The following is a 13,843-nucleotide window of genomic DNA, read 5'->3' on the forward strand; positions in this document are numbered from 1 at the left end:
GAAGAATTACTGATTATAGTTTAATGATGTTTGACTTGGATTTAAAAAATTTGTAGAATTTCAAACGGTAAAGAGAGAAAGAGAGCATTCTATGCATATAAAAAGTACAAACAAAGTCATGGATGTACAAATGTATAAATTTCATATATAAATGACAAGTAGTGCTGTTTGCCTGAAGTATGCAGAGGAAGAGTAGTTAACAATATTTTTTTTAGTAAGGGAGGGATTCAGGTGGCATCAGATTATGGAGTCCAGTAATCAAATTGAATGTCAAAAAAGGAATTTGAATTTTATTAAAATATGTCTTGAGAAGAGAAATAATAATAATACCAGATGCATAAATAAGGAAGATTATTTTGTTTTTGTTTTCTATTTGTTTATTTATTGTTGTTTTGTGAAGCATTTGAGATTAAATGACTTGCCCAGGGTCTCATAGCTAGGAAGTCTGAAACCAAATTTGAACTCAGATCCTGACTGCAGGGCCAGTACTCTACCCACTGTGCAATCTAGTTGCTCCAAGAAGAGTATTTTGGCAACAGATGTTAGTGTTTGTCCACCACTCTTGAAGAAGACCACAACATCAGGTAGATGATGCCATAACATGCAAGTGAAATGGATTTAAGTGAGAGAGGGCTGTGCCTTTCTTTCCCCTCTAGAGCCATCTGAGTCCAGTGGCAAGACATAACTGATAAATTATAATTGAGGAATCCCATTTCCTTCCGAGAATCTAATACTATATTTGGGTTCATTGTGAGAGAAGAGACATGAATTATTGTTTCAAGTCCCTAACAAATATAGTCAGTATTCACAGACCATGCACATCATCAGAAATCATAAAATGAATTCAATTGATTTATGTTTTGTGGAATTCAAACCAAGCAAAGCTAGATGAAAAGTAGAGTACTGTTCACAGAACAGCTCTAATTCGTGCCTTCAGGGAGCCTGCAAAGTTGCCTTCTTTGGCTTGTAGTAGTTGTTCAGTTCTTTTGCAATGTCTAGGCAAGGATTCTTTTTACTGTTGTATATCAGTCAGATCTGCTCTGTGCTGTCAGCTGCCTCAATTTCCTTTCTATTACTATCAATCACAACCAGTTCTCCTTCCACAGATGTCATTCTTTTCTAAAGTTACTGCCACTTGCTGACTCAGACTTCTTCAATACTGTAGAGAGAAGCATTTTTCTGATTCTTTTGATGCTTTATCTGAATGCCATATTACTGTCAGATATCCTGAGCTTTATATATAGTAGCTCATTCTTAGGTCACAGGTCCATCTATGTAGTACTCAAAAGGACACCTGAGGCAGTTGTCATATGGTATTTCTTTGGTGCTCTCCACAGAATGTCTCTAGCCCCAACAGCTATCTGAATTAGGATGAGTGATCTTCCCCTCTCTCTTCCCCATCTTGGAGACAGGGAAGTGATTTGCCTATATTGTTTCTTCTGAAACTGAAGCTGAACACACATAATCTTCTTTGTTGGTCCTTTCATCTATTGTAATAATTTCTCATGTAGATGTTCTTATAACTTGATTAAACCTCAGAAGACAGAAGTGGTGCAGAGGGACATATGCAAAGATTCACTGTTGGTATTTTTGCTATTATAACTCTTTTCTATCTTATAAAAGGATGGGTAGAAATGGGGGAGGAATGGACACAGAAAGACAAAGGGAAATATTGTGAAATTACCAGCAATGATATTGAGAACTTGGTTAGTCTTAGTGAGAATGGAAAGGAGAAAAAAATATAGGTATAATAGAACTGAAATTGGAGGGATGGGGTAAGGTAAGGGGCACCGCGAATGATCTTTATTTTTTAATTATCTCAAAGCACAAAATCTTTTCATCAGTGAGCCTTAGACATGGCCCTATTTTCCTTGGGTTGGGATAGGGAAAGGAGGTGTCTCGCCTATTTCCCTCTATTATTTTATGTTTCCTTAAATCTGTAGTAAATAGAAAAACAACTGCAACATATCTGACGCATTTGTCCATATGGTCAATTTTGAAAAGTTCTCTGGGGTCATGAGGAAACCCAAGTTTTGGCCTTTCCAGTTAGTCAATAAACATTTATTAATCATCTACGGCATATGGCTCTGTGCTATGTGGATATTAAGAAAGAGAAAAGACAGTCCCTGCCCTCAAGAATTTGGAGTCTAAAGGGCCAAACAACAGGCAAAGATTTTTACACAAATTACAAATGGGGGAAATGCAAAATAATCAACATAAGGAAGGCACTAGAAGTAATAGAAATTGGGAAAGGCTTCCTAGAGAACAGAGCATGTTAAACTTTCTCCATTTACAACCCCTTTTCAAATGAGAAAATTTTGCATAACCCTATGTATATAGGTATATGAAATATGTATACAAATCAAATATTTACTGAAAATAAATCATAAAGCAATTTATTTAAAACAATTCTTTGGTATACATATAATTAAGGAAGGAAGAAAGAAAAATAAGAAAGGAAGAAAGACACAAAGAAAGAAAGACAGACTGAAAGGAAGGAAAGGAAGGAAGGAAGGAAGGAAGGAAAGAAGGAAGGAAGGAAGGAAGGAAGGAAGGAAGGAAGGAAGGAAGGAAGGAAGGAAGGAAGGAAGGAAGGAAGGAAGAAGGAAGGAAGGAAGGAAAATGAGAAAAAAGAAAAACTATTTTGAAAGTTTGAGACTTAATTCCCTGATCTTATTAAGGCTCAGCGATGGTATGTTTGTCTTAAAAAAAAAAAAAAAAACCTACCCTAGTAGATATTATCAGGTCCCTTTATATTATAAATGGTATTCCTACTATGATCCCTATTTTTTTAATCATCTAATATTTTATTTTTTCCCCAGTTACATATAAAAACAATTTTAAATGTTCATTTTTAAAGCTTTGAGTTCCAGATTCCTTTCCTTCCTCTGTCCTCAGCTCCTCTCATTAAGAAGATATGCAATTTGAAATAGATTATATGCATGTAGCATGACCCTAATTTTATTTTTCTTGTTTATTTATTTATTTATTTGTGGTTTGTTTTTTCCATTTATTTTTAAAGCTTTTTATTTTCAAAATATAAGCATAGTTTTCAACACTGACCCTTGCAAAACCTTGTGTTTCAATTTTTTTTCTTCCTCTTTTCTCTCTACCTCTTCCCCTAGAATCAAGTAATCCAATATATGTTAAATATCTGCAATTCTTCTGTACATATTTCCACAATTATGCTGCACAAGAAAAATCAAAAGGGGAAAAATGAGAAAGGAAACAAAGTGTAAGCAAATAACAACAACAAAAAGTGGAAATACTATGTTGTGATCCATATTCAGTCCCAACAGTTCTTTCTCTGGATGCAGATGGCTCTCTCTCTTACAAGACTATTGGAACTGACCTGAATCACCTTGCTGTTGAAAAGAGCCACATTCATCAGAATTGATCATTGTATTATCTTGTTGCTGCTGTGTACAATGTTCTTTTAGTTCTACTCACTTCATTTAGCACCAGTTCACATAAATGACCCTTATTTTAAATATGAGAATACTGAGATGCAGATTAAGAGTTTTGATTGAAGTGACTCAAAAAGTAGATGGTAAAGCCAAGTGAGCAAATCCACAGTGGATGTCAAATAGGACCCTAATAAATTATAGACAAAGAATTGCTAGAATCATAAATTGATCATTCATGTAGCTGCTTTAATATAACTGATACTGTCACAGGACTCCATTTAAAAAAGAACCAAGCTGATATAGTTTGCAATATTGATCAAAAGGATAATTTTTACAAATCATTACACTAAACATGCAAAACGCTCAAATTAGAAAACTTATACTTTTAGATTCTTCATGAGCCTTTTTAAGCACTTTTATTATCAATAAGGGACTGAAGGTTGGAGGGATGTATCTGTATTCATTCAAAAAGCATTTCATATTTGGCATTGAAAGATCCTAGAATCTTCAAGGGTATCATCATTGCCCATCTAGCTGCATTGCTTTAGACTTTATCATGATCCTTCATCAGATACTCTCCACTCAACTTATTTTTGTTTTATCTTTGTCCATTAGATTATGAGCTCCTTGAAAATAAGGACTATCTTTTTTTTTAATCCCTAGTACTTAACAACATGTTTAATAAATATCTATTGAGTAAGTTTAATATTCTTTTAGGTCCTTTCAAAGCTAAAATATATGGGAATAAAATCTATGTAAAATCTTTGGTAAATGATGATAAACAAGGTCACAACTGCCAAAAATAATTGAGAGAGAGCATGTTCACTATTACCTGAGCTAATGACTACTTTGAAAACCTTAAAGAACTGAATAAATAAGTATATACATGTATGTACATGTTTATGTGTTATTATTATTATCAAATAATGATTTTTGTTGGTTTGTTGGGTTTTTTTTTTAAATATGCCAAAATGAATAATGTCCTCTACAGTAGCCACCCTGGAAAAATGCATTTAGTCTACTAACTCTATTATTGCTTAAAATATTTTTAGAGCACTTCTTTCAGAATTGCCTTCAAAACCAGTTTATGAATGATACTAGGAAATCAGAAGCAATCTCACATAATGGAGTCATATTATTTTTTTCTTACATATTGTCATATAAATTGCTCTCTTAGTTTAGCTCATTTCAGTATGCATCAATTCATGGAAACCTTCCCAGATTCCTTTGAAACTGTTCATTTTGTCATATCTGAAATGACTCATTATATTTATATACCATAGCTTGTTTAGCCATTATCCAAGTCAACACTTTCATGTCCTTCGTCCTTCTCAAAGTCTAATTAGTCTGTAAGGAAGCCCAAGATGAGCTTCCAACTCTCAGGGACAAAATCAAGTAACTGATAATTTCAAAACTGAAATCCCAACTCCCATCTTCAGCAGAGTTAGTGCCCAACAAAATTAGTACTGACTATTCATCAAATATAATTTCCATGCTAGTAGTTTAGTAATTTTTATACATATAATTCTTACATATTATTTTTTCCTCTTGATTACTCACTCTATCACCAGAATTTACTCTAAGTGACTTTCAATTGTTTCTAAAACTCAAATGCATTTTCCAAAGTGAGATTTTTCACCACTGAGAAATTTTTTAAAACTGTCACATGTTCTCAAGGCAATTCCAAGAAAGTTACCAAAATGCTCTGAGTAATGGTATAACCATTGTTACATTTACAGAGAATAGCACCTTACTTTGAGAAAAGGAGCAATCTTTATACATATAAGCTGTGATAGATTTAACTAATTAGAAAAGGCTGATATGATTAATTTACATAATTCTACCCAATGAAGGCACAAGTAGAGGTGTAACAAATAGAGTGCTGATACTAGAGTCAGGATGGCCGTAGTTCAAAGTTTATCTTTGAAACTTAGCTGTTTGAACCTGTTAACCTTGTTTGCCTCAGTTTTCTCATCTGTAAAATGAATTGGAAAAGAAAATGGAAACTCTCTAGTATCTATGCTAAGGAAACCTCAATTGAAGTCACAAAGAGTCAAACATGACAAACTGACCCAAAACAAAATAAAACAAAACAAAATATTTAAAGTGATATTACATCCAATCAATTTTAAAACCATATTGCAGCAGAAGGCAGAGACTGAGGAACACCTTTTTTTTTTTGCTCAAGAAATGGTCATCTCTTTCCTCAACTTCCACTTACTGTTCCTTTTTATCCATAGATAATATAATAGAATCTACTGTTTTGTTATGTTTGTTAAGGTTTCCAGCAAACTGAATTTTGCCTTAGTTATAAAGAGGTCAGGCAGTTAAGTAAGAATAGGTACAAATATAAAATTAATTAGAAATTCAACTTCTTCCTAAAGATTGAGAATTTCCCTAACTGGTAACTTGGTGCATTTGTCTATACTCAAAACTTTTCATCTAAAAAAAACTCCCTAAACCTAAAGAAAAAAAGGATGATTGTGTGGCCTGTATGGCCCATTATATTGTCTCCTTGGCTTTAAAGGAGTTAATTTAACAGGCTATATTTTTTTTAAAAATTGCATTACTTTTTAAGTTACATATCACATGTGGATTTAGAACAAGATGACATAAAGAAGTGATTTCCAAATACTATGAGATTGGTAGCTTGACATTCCTGCTATTACCAATCAATTACTATCCATCCCTCTTCCATTTTCTCCCAGTGTTATGATTTCTAATATCACCTCCTACAACAACAATAAATATTTATTAAGCACCTACAGTATGCTAGGCACTGTGTTGGAAATTAGACCTTCTCCTCTCTTTCACCTTGACTATCCCTATGATTTAGAAAAACAATATACCATCCTTTTAAAAATATTAAAATCAAAGATTCCTTTAATTTCATCATGCTAACTTGGCTTGTTGACAATACTCTGCTCTCAGCTCTGTCTCCCTATTTTCAGTACCTTGTCTCAACTCACATACACATTAGATGTTGATGATGTCTGTTTCAGAACCATAGCGTGTTGGTTTCTTTTTTTTTTATTTTTTTTTAATTTAATAGCCTTTTATTTACAGGTTATATGCATGGGTAACTTTACAGCATTAACAATTGCCAAACCTCTTGTTCCAATTTTTCACCTCTTACCCCCCCACCTCCTCCCCCAGATGGCAGGATGACCAGTAGATGTTAAATATATTAAAATATAAATTAGATACACAATAAGTATACATGACCAAACCGTTATTTTGCTGTACAAAAAGAATCAGACTCTGAAATATTGTACAATTAGCTTGTGAAGGAAATAAAAAATGCAGGTGGGCATAAATATAGGGATTGGAAGTTCAATGTAATGGTTTTTAGTCATCACCCAGAGTTCTTTCTCTGGGTGTAGCTGGTTCAGTTCATTACTGCTCCATTGGAAATGATTTGGTTGATCTCCTTGCTGAGGATGGCCAGGTCCATCAGAACTGGTCATCATATAGTATTGTTGTTGAAGTATTTAATGATCTCCTGGTCCTGCTCATTTCACTCAGCATCAGTTCGTGTAAGTCCCTCCAGGCCTTTCTGAAATCATCCTGTTGGTCATTTCTTACAGAACAATAATATTCCATAATATTCATATACCACAATTTATTCAGCCATTCTCCAACTGATGGGCATCCACTCAGTTTCCAGTTTCTAGCCACTACAAAGAGAATTGCTACAAACATTCGTGCAATACAGGTCCCTTTCCCTTCTTTAGTATCTCTTTGGGATATAAGCCTAGTAGTAACACTGCTGGATCAAAGGGTATGCACAGTTTGATAACTTTTTGAGCATAGTTCCAAACTACTCTCCAAAATGGTTGGATTCATTCACAACTCCACCAAGCTTGTTGGTTTCATATTTACTTTGTGCCTAATGGCACTGACTGCTGCCATTAGGTAGTTGATGAATTAATCATGAAATAATTGGAAAAATCAAACTCAGGCTTTGCCAAGGTTTCCAATTTCATAATAGAACACAAAAAGACATGGAAAGGTCATTTAACAAGAAAAAAAATTACTAAACTACTAGCATGGAAATTATATTTGATGAATAGTCAGTACTAATTTTGTTGGGCACAGTTCTAACTCTGCTGAAGATGGGAGTTGGGATTTCAGTTTTGAAATTATTAGTTACTTGATTTTGTCCCTGAGAGTTGGAAGCTCATCTTGGGCTTCCTTACAGACTAATTAGACTTTGAGAAGGACGAAGGACATGAAAGTGTTGACTTGGATAATGGCTAAACAAGCTATGGTATATAAATATAATGAGTCATTTCAGATATGACAAAATGAACAGTTTCAAAGGAATCTGGGAAGGTTTCCATGAATTGATGCATACTGAAATGAGCTAAACTAAGAGAGCAATTTATATGACAACAATATTTATAAAAAGGAACAATTTTGAAAGACTTTAAAATTTTGAACAATGGAAAGAAATAATGATTCCAGAGAATATCAATAAAGGGTCATCTGGTCATCTAATACCTTCTGTTTAAAAGTCTCCAATAGGTGTGGGGGGGAGGTAATGGGAAGAAACTTCTTATGTTTCTTAGCAGATCATTTCAAATTAGCTTATCACAAATCATTAGAGATATTTTATCTTCAAAGCAAAATTTTCTATCAGTAAATTCTACTTTTTCAGGTTGGCCTGCTACATAGTGAAAACCAAAGTGAGTCTAATGCATCTTTCACATGAAATCCTTCAAATATTTAAAGTCTTCTTTAATCACCATTCACTACCCACCCCAACTCTTCTATTCGAGTTCAAATTCTTGAATTCCCTTAATTCATCACTTTAAGCATGTCACTGAATCATCTTAGTTGGATCTCCTCTAAATGTACTTCACTGAATCAAAGACTTTCCTAAAATTCTAAGTGAGAAAATCCTTCAATTGCTCTCTGACCAAAGACTCCTAAATTTAATAAATGAGAGCACTTCTTACTTTTTGGTGGCTAATGCTTCTCAATGCTTCCTAAGACAGTATTAACTTTTTTAATTTTTGCATTATACTAGTGTCCTTTTTTGAACTTGTAGTTTAAGAAATCTCCAAGATCTTATTTTTCCATAACTGCTTTCTAGCCAAACCTCCCTCCCTTATTTTCATGAAGGAGATATTTTACATCATTTGCATTTTCCATTTATCCCTATTTATACCTTATTAAATCAATCAATTAATAGGATTTATCAAGAATCTATTTAAAGTGCTCCCCCCCATCAAAAACAAATAAGATTTGTCTATCTCTGTCTTCTCAATGATAATCCCAATTCTAGGAGAATTTACATTTTAAGGGGCAGACTTCTCTAGTTTATTAATATCCATTTAGAGCTAATAGTCTTTGAAAAGCTTCTTATCATACAGAATAGCCTTACTAAGCCTATAGATGTCACTAGCCAAAGATAAAGTTATCTTGAATAATAACTTGCAATAATGTTTTTAGCAGCCCTTTTTGTTGTGGCAAGGTACTGGAAACAGTGTATGCCCATCAGTTCAGGATTAACTGAATAAATTATGGTATATGAATGTTAAAGAATATTATTATTCTATAAGAAGCAGTCAGCAGGATTATTTCAGAAAAGTTGGTTTATTAAGTTTGAGAAAGGAAAATGAAAGAATATATGAAAGAGTTTGGGGTTTTTTTGGTGGGGGGAGGCAAGTGGTGGTGTTGTTTTGATTGAAATAGACCATGATGGAAGGAAGATTAAGGCCTTGTTAGGGAAAATTGATACTTCAGAGGAGGAAGCAAAAAGTCAATATGAGAAATAAGAAAATAGTAAAGAAGAAATCAGAATGCAAATACTTCTCACCCCTTCATCACCATTCTTTCTCACTCCCTTTGACAATCTGGAGGTCATCCAAAGAATGAAGAAAGTCAGTCATCTAGAGCAAAGATTCTTAAACTTTTTTTTCTTTTAAGACCCCTTTTTGCCTGAGAAATTTTTGCATAACCCCAGTTTTATAGGTATATAAAACAGGTATACAAATCAAATATTTATTGATAATAAATCATAATTTTGCAACCTTCACCATCATTTACTAAACTCCATTTAGTCCTCATCAAAAAATGAAAAACAATGTTTTATGTGTATATGTATATATGCCTATACATATAAACATGTATGTACATGTTCAGCTTGTACCATGCATGTATACATGTGTATATGTGTGACATATAAGATACAGATTGACTGAATATATTCAGTCTAGAGAATCTAAAGCACTGTTAGCATAGGGGCTGGGGGCTGGGGATGATATAGGATTAAAAGCAGATTTTAGCAATGCCTTAAGACTGCATATTATTTTCTTCAGGCTTTTAGAAGAGCACAGACCTAACAGTAGTAATAATAATTAACACTTATGTAGTACTTACTATGAGCCAGACACTGTACTAAATAATTTAGAATTGTTTTCTCATTTAATCTCCATTTTACAGATGAGGAAACTGAGGTAGAGATAAGTGATTTGCCCAGTGTCACCATCAATAAGTGTCTGAGTCTAAATTGGACTCAAGTGTTCCTGACTCTGAGACCTAAACTCTTACATCTATCTAGTCAAATTGCTAGTTTAGAGACACCATTTGGAAAGATTTTAAAACAAAGTTATTTAAGGGGAAAAGCAGCCCCAGGCTTACATGACTAACTTAATCCCTTCTCATCAAACTTGGTTCCTCAGAAGCCATCACAAATGGCAAATAGTAAATAAATCCATTCAATGAAGCAAAGCAAGAAACAGAATATACAGAATAGAATATAGTTTTCCAGAAAACACATAAAAATGAATGAATTCTTTTCTGAAAATGAGATAACTCACTTTAAACCAAAAGAAAGGCCTTAATCTGACCCAAAGGAAATTCCTCAAAATGTCTAAAAAGAAAGCTAGAAATCAAGACATGTTCAGGTAAAAAGCCAATGAAGGTACCAAAGAATAATGAAACATAATTATTTTCTTATAACACAAAAGTCAAGGACCTAGTAGAACACAATGTTGCATGTACTGACAGATCAATCAATTGACCAATAAATATTTGAGTGTCTAGTATGCTCTAAGCACAGAGAATGGTAAAAGACAATCCCTGATCTTGAGAAGATCACATCTAGTATGGAGACAATAAACAAATATGCAAACAAGCTATATGTTGAATTAATCAGAAATAATCAGTGGAAGGAAGGCACTAGAAATTTGGAGGGATCAGGAAAGGCCTTCTGTAGAACTGGAAATTTTATATGAAGCTTGAAAAAACTAGGGAAGCCAGACTATGAAGTGGAAGAACATACCAGGAATGAGGCTGTGAAAATGTCCACAATAAGAGATGGATTATCTTGCTAAGAAAGATCAAAGTGGTCAGTGTCACTGATTCACAGAGTACATGGGTGGTATAAGATGTAAGAAGACTTGAAAGGTAGAAGAAGCAGATTATAAAGTGCTTTGAATACCAAACATTGGTTTTCATCTTGCAAGTGACAAGGAGCTACTGGAGTTTACTAAATGGGGAAGGAGGGAGGGCAGGTGTCAGTCAGATATGTGCTTTTAGAAGATCACTTGGAAATCTAATGAGAGAATGGACTAGAACTGGATAGAGATTTATGTCAGGAAGAACAATAAGCAGTATATTACAAATAATCCAGGACTGCATTAAAGTAGTGGACGATTCAAAGGACAAAGTTTGGGTATTCAAGAGATCTTACAAAAGTAAAACTGATAAGCCTTAGCAACAGATTGGATATGGAAAGTGAGAGAGAATGAACAGTTGAGGGCAACTTCTAAATTGTAAACCTATATGTATGAAAGAATGGTGGTGGTCTTGATAGCAATATAAAGTTTAGAAACAGGGAGAGGAGGAACACTAATAAATTCAGTTTGGGATTTGTTCTTTAAGATTTCCATACAGTTTGATAAGTTTAACAGACAGGTAGAGGAGTGAGATTGGAGATCAGTAGAGAGATTAGAACTAGATAAGTAAATTTGAGAAGCATCAGGATGAAGATGGGAGATAACCAAGTGATGTATTATAAAGGAGAAGAGGAAACAGAATTCCTATTTTTACTCTCCCCTCATGTTCTATCACTCCAAGTCAATTTTCTTGGATTATTTTTTTGCTGAGGCAATTGGGATTAAATGACTTGCCCAAGGTCACACAGTTAGGAAGTGTTAAGTGTCTGAGGCCAGATTTGAATTGAGGTCCTCCTGACTTCAGGGCTCCATCCACAGCACCACCTAGTTGTCCCAGATTATTTCTTATATTATTGTATCAAGGTTCTTTTTCTGGTCACAGAATTTTCAAATAATAATTTTTTTCTAGTTGGTTAACTTTGTTTTTAATAATCTTGTTTTTCTTAGATGATTTTTATTTTACGTTAGTTTAGTTTTAATTTTTCATCAATCTCTCTCATTTGATTTTTGAAATCTTTTTTTTTTGAGTTCTATAAATTCTTTCTGGGCAAAGATCCATTTAATATTACTCTTCAGGAGAGAAGAGACTTTTTTTTATTTCACTGTTATCTTCTGAAGATGAACTCTAACTTTCTCTATTCCCATGGTAAATTTTTATGATTGGGTCCTTTCTTCTTTTCCTATTCATTTTTTTAAAAAAATTAAAACTATTTGTGTAAGTACCTCTCTACCCAGGAGTGTGGGGGATAAGCTTCACTTTAGCTCTTCTCTTTAACCTGGGAGGTGCAAATCAAAGGTCCATCTCCTTCATGTGCCCACAGGCAGCAGCATTTGTGCTCCCCTGCTTTTGTACTCACTGGATGTACTGGTTCCTTCTCGCCCAGGGCAGGATCTTTGCAGCATAGCTAGACCTGGTGTTCCTAATTAGCAGAGATTCTTTCAAGTTTCTAAGATTCAAGCCCCTAACTCCCCACACTGTTCTGGAGATAAAACTTCCTGTGGTTAGGGCTCAGGCTCCATCAGACCAAACTAGCCCTAGGGATTTCTGCTTGCTACTTCTATGGAGCTTGCCTGGAGCTTGTAAATTTACACTTTATACCTATTAAATTCCCATCCTGGGATCTTTTCCTTGGGCTCTGATTGTCCCAAGAGGATCCTTATTCTGCCCCAAATCTTCTTTGTTTTTCACTGGTCTGTGTTTGCCTTGAAGCACAATTGTTTCCATTTGTGGGTGAAATTTGGAGAGATTAAAATTTTCTGACCTACTCTGTCATTTTCCCAGAATCCTCCCTTTTTACCTCATTTGTATGATAATTGTTTCTTTTTATCTCTTGCTACACCCTTTTATTTTATTTTTTAAAGTACCCCATCATATTTAGCTGAGTCCAAGACTTTCTTTCAAATTATCCAAATCAAAATGAGTCACAAAAGAAATAATATTTTATATATATGAAGTAAACAATTTGCTCATTGAGTCTCTTATAATTGGTTCTTTATGTTTTTATTTTTCTTGTATGTTACATGTCAAAATTTCCCTTAAGTTCTAATATTTTTGTCAAAAATTCCTGAAAATCAGTTCTTTACATGTCCATTTTTCTTTTCATTCAGGATTATACTTCAATTTGCTGGATAAATTGCCCTTGGTCTTAATCCCAGATTTTTTGTTTTATGAAATATACTATTCTAAAACTTATGGTCCTTCAAGGTGGTACTGCTCAATCTTATGTAATACTTATTGCAGCTCCATGTATTATACCCTTACCTACAAATGCTTTTGAAAGCATTTTTTCTCCTTTGTACCTCTGAACCCTCCCAAGATGTTTTGGGGTTTTTGCCCATTTCTTTCTTAAGGACCAGGCCTTAAAACCAAAACCAATATGTTTTTAATTGGGCACAAATAAGTCCTAGGCCAAACTGCATTTGGTCACTGTTTGAGTCCTGATTGACAAAGATTGAATGTATATAGAAATAATTTCTGCTTTGACCAGAAACCTGGAGGTCTTCCCCAGATTCATTTATTTATTTATATTTGGGGTAGGGGGCTAGGTAAAAGAGGAGATTTGCTTTAATTGCTATCTAAATTTAATTACTGAATGGGTGTGGCCTCAGTCAAACTGATAAGACATGTTGAAGACCTTAAATTAAAAAAAAACAAGATCTCCCATTGCAACCAGGGCCATCTCCAGTAGTCTTGATCTACATCTTGTGATTGGACCCCTCACTGGGGGGGAAAGTGAAGCAGATGAACTTGCACAGATCTCCCTCACTTAAATCCAATTCACTTGCATGTCATGTCACCACTTCCCTGATGGTAATGGTCCTCTTTGAGAAGGAAGGACAACACAATAACAACTATAGTACTATATCAGGTAATTTTTGATTAATTGTTTTTTCTTTCTAAAAAGGGAAGATTCAAGGAAGAGAATAGGAATGTTTCTTTTTTTTTTCTTTCTGGAAAATGACTATGATGTTGAAAGGCACCGATAAACTGTATTAGAAAAAAAATCAACTGAAAACAGCAAGGGCTTT

The sequence above is a fragment of the Sarcophilus harrisii genome, chromosome 3 (genome assembly GCF_902635505.1).
Source record: "Sarcophilus harrisii chromosome 3, mSarHar1.11, whole genome shotgun sequence".
NCBI lineage: Eukaryota > Metazoa > Chordata > Mammalia > Dasyuromorphia > Dasyuridae > Sarcophilus > Sarcophilus harrisii.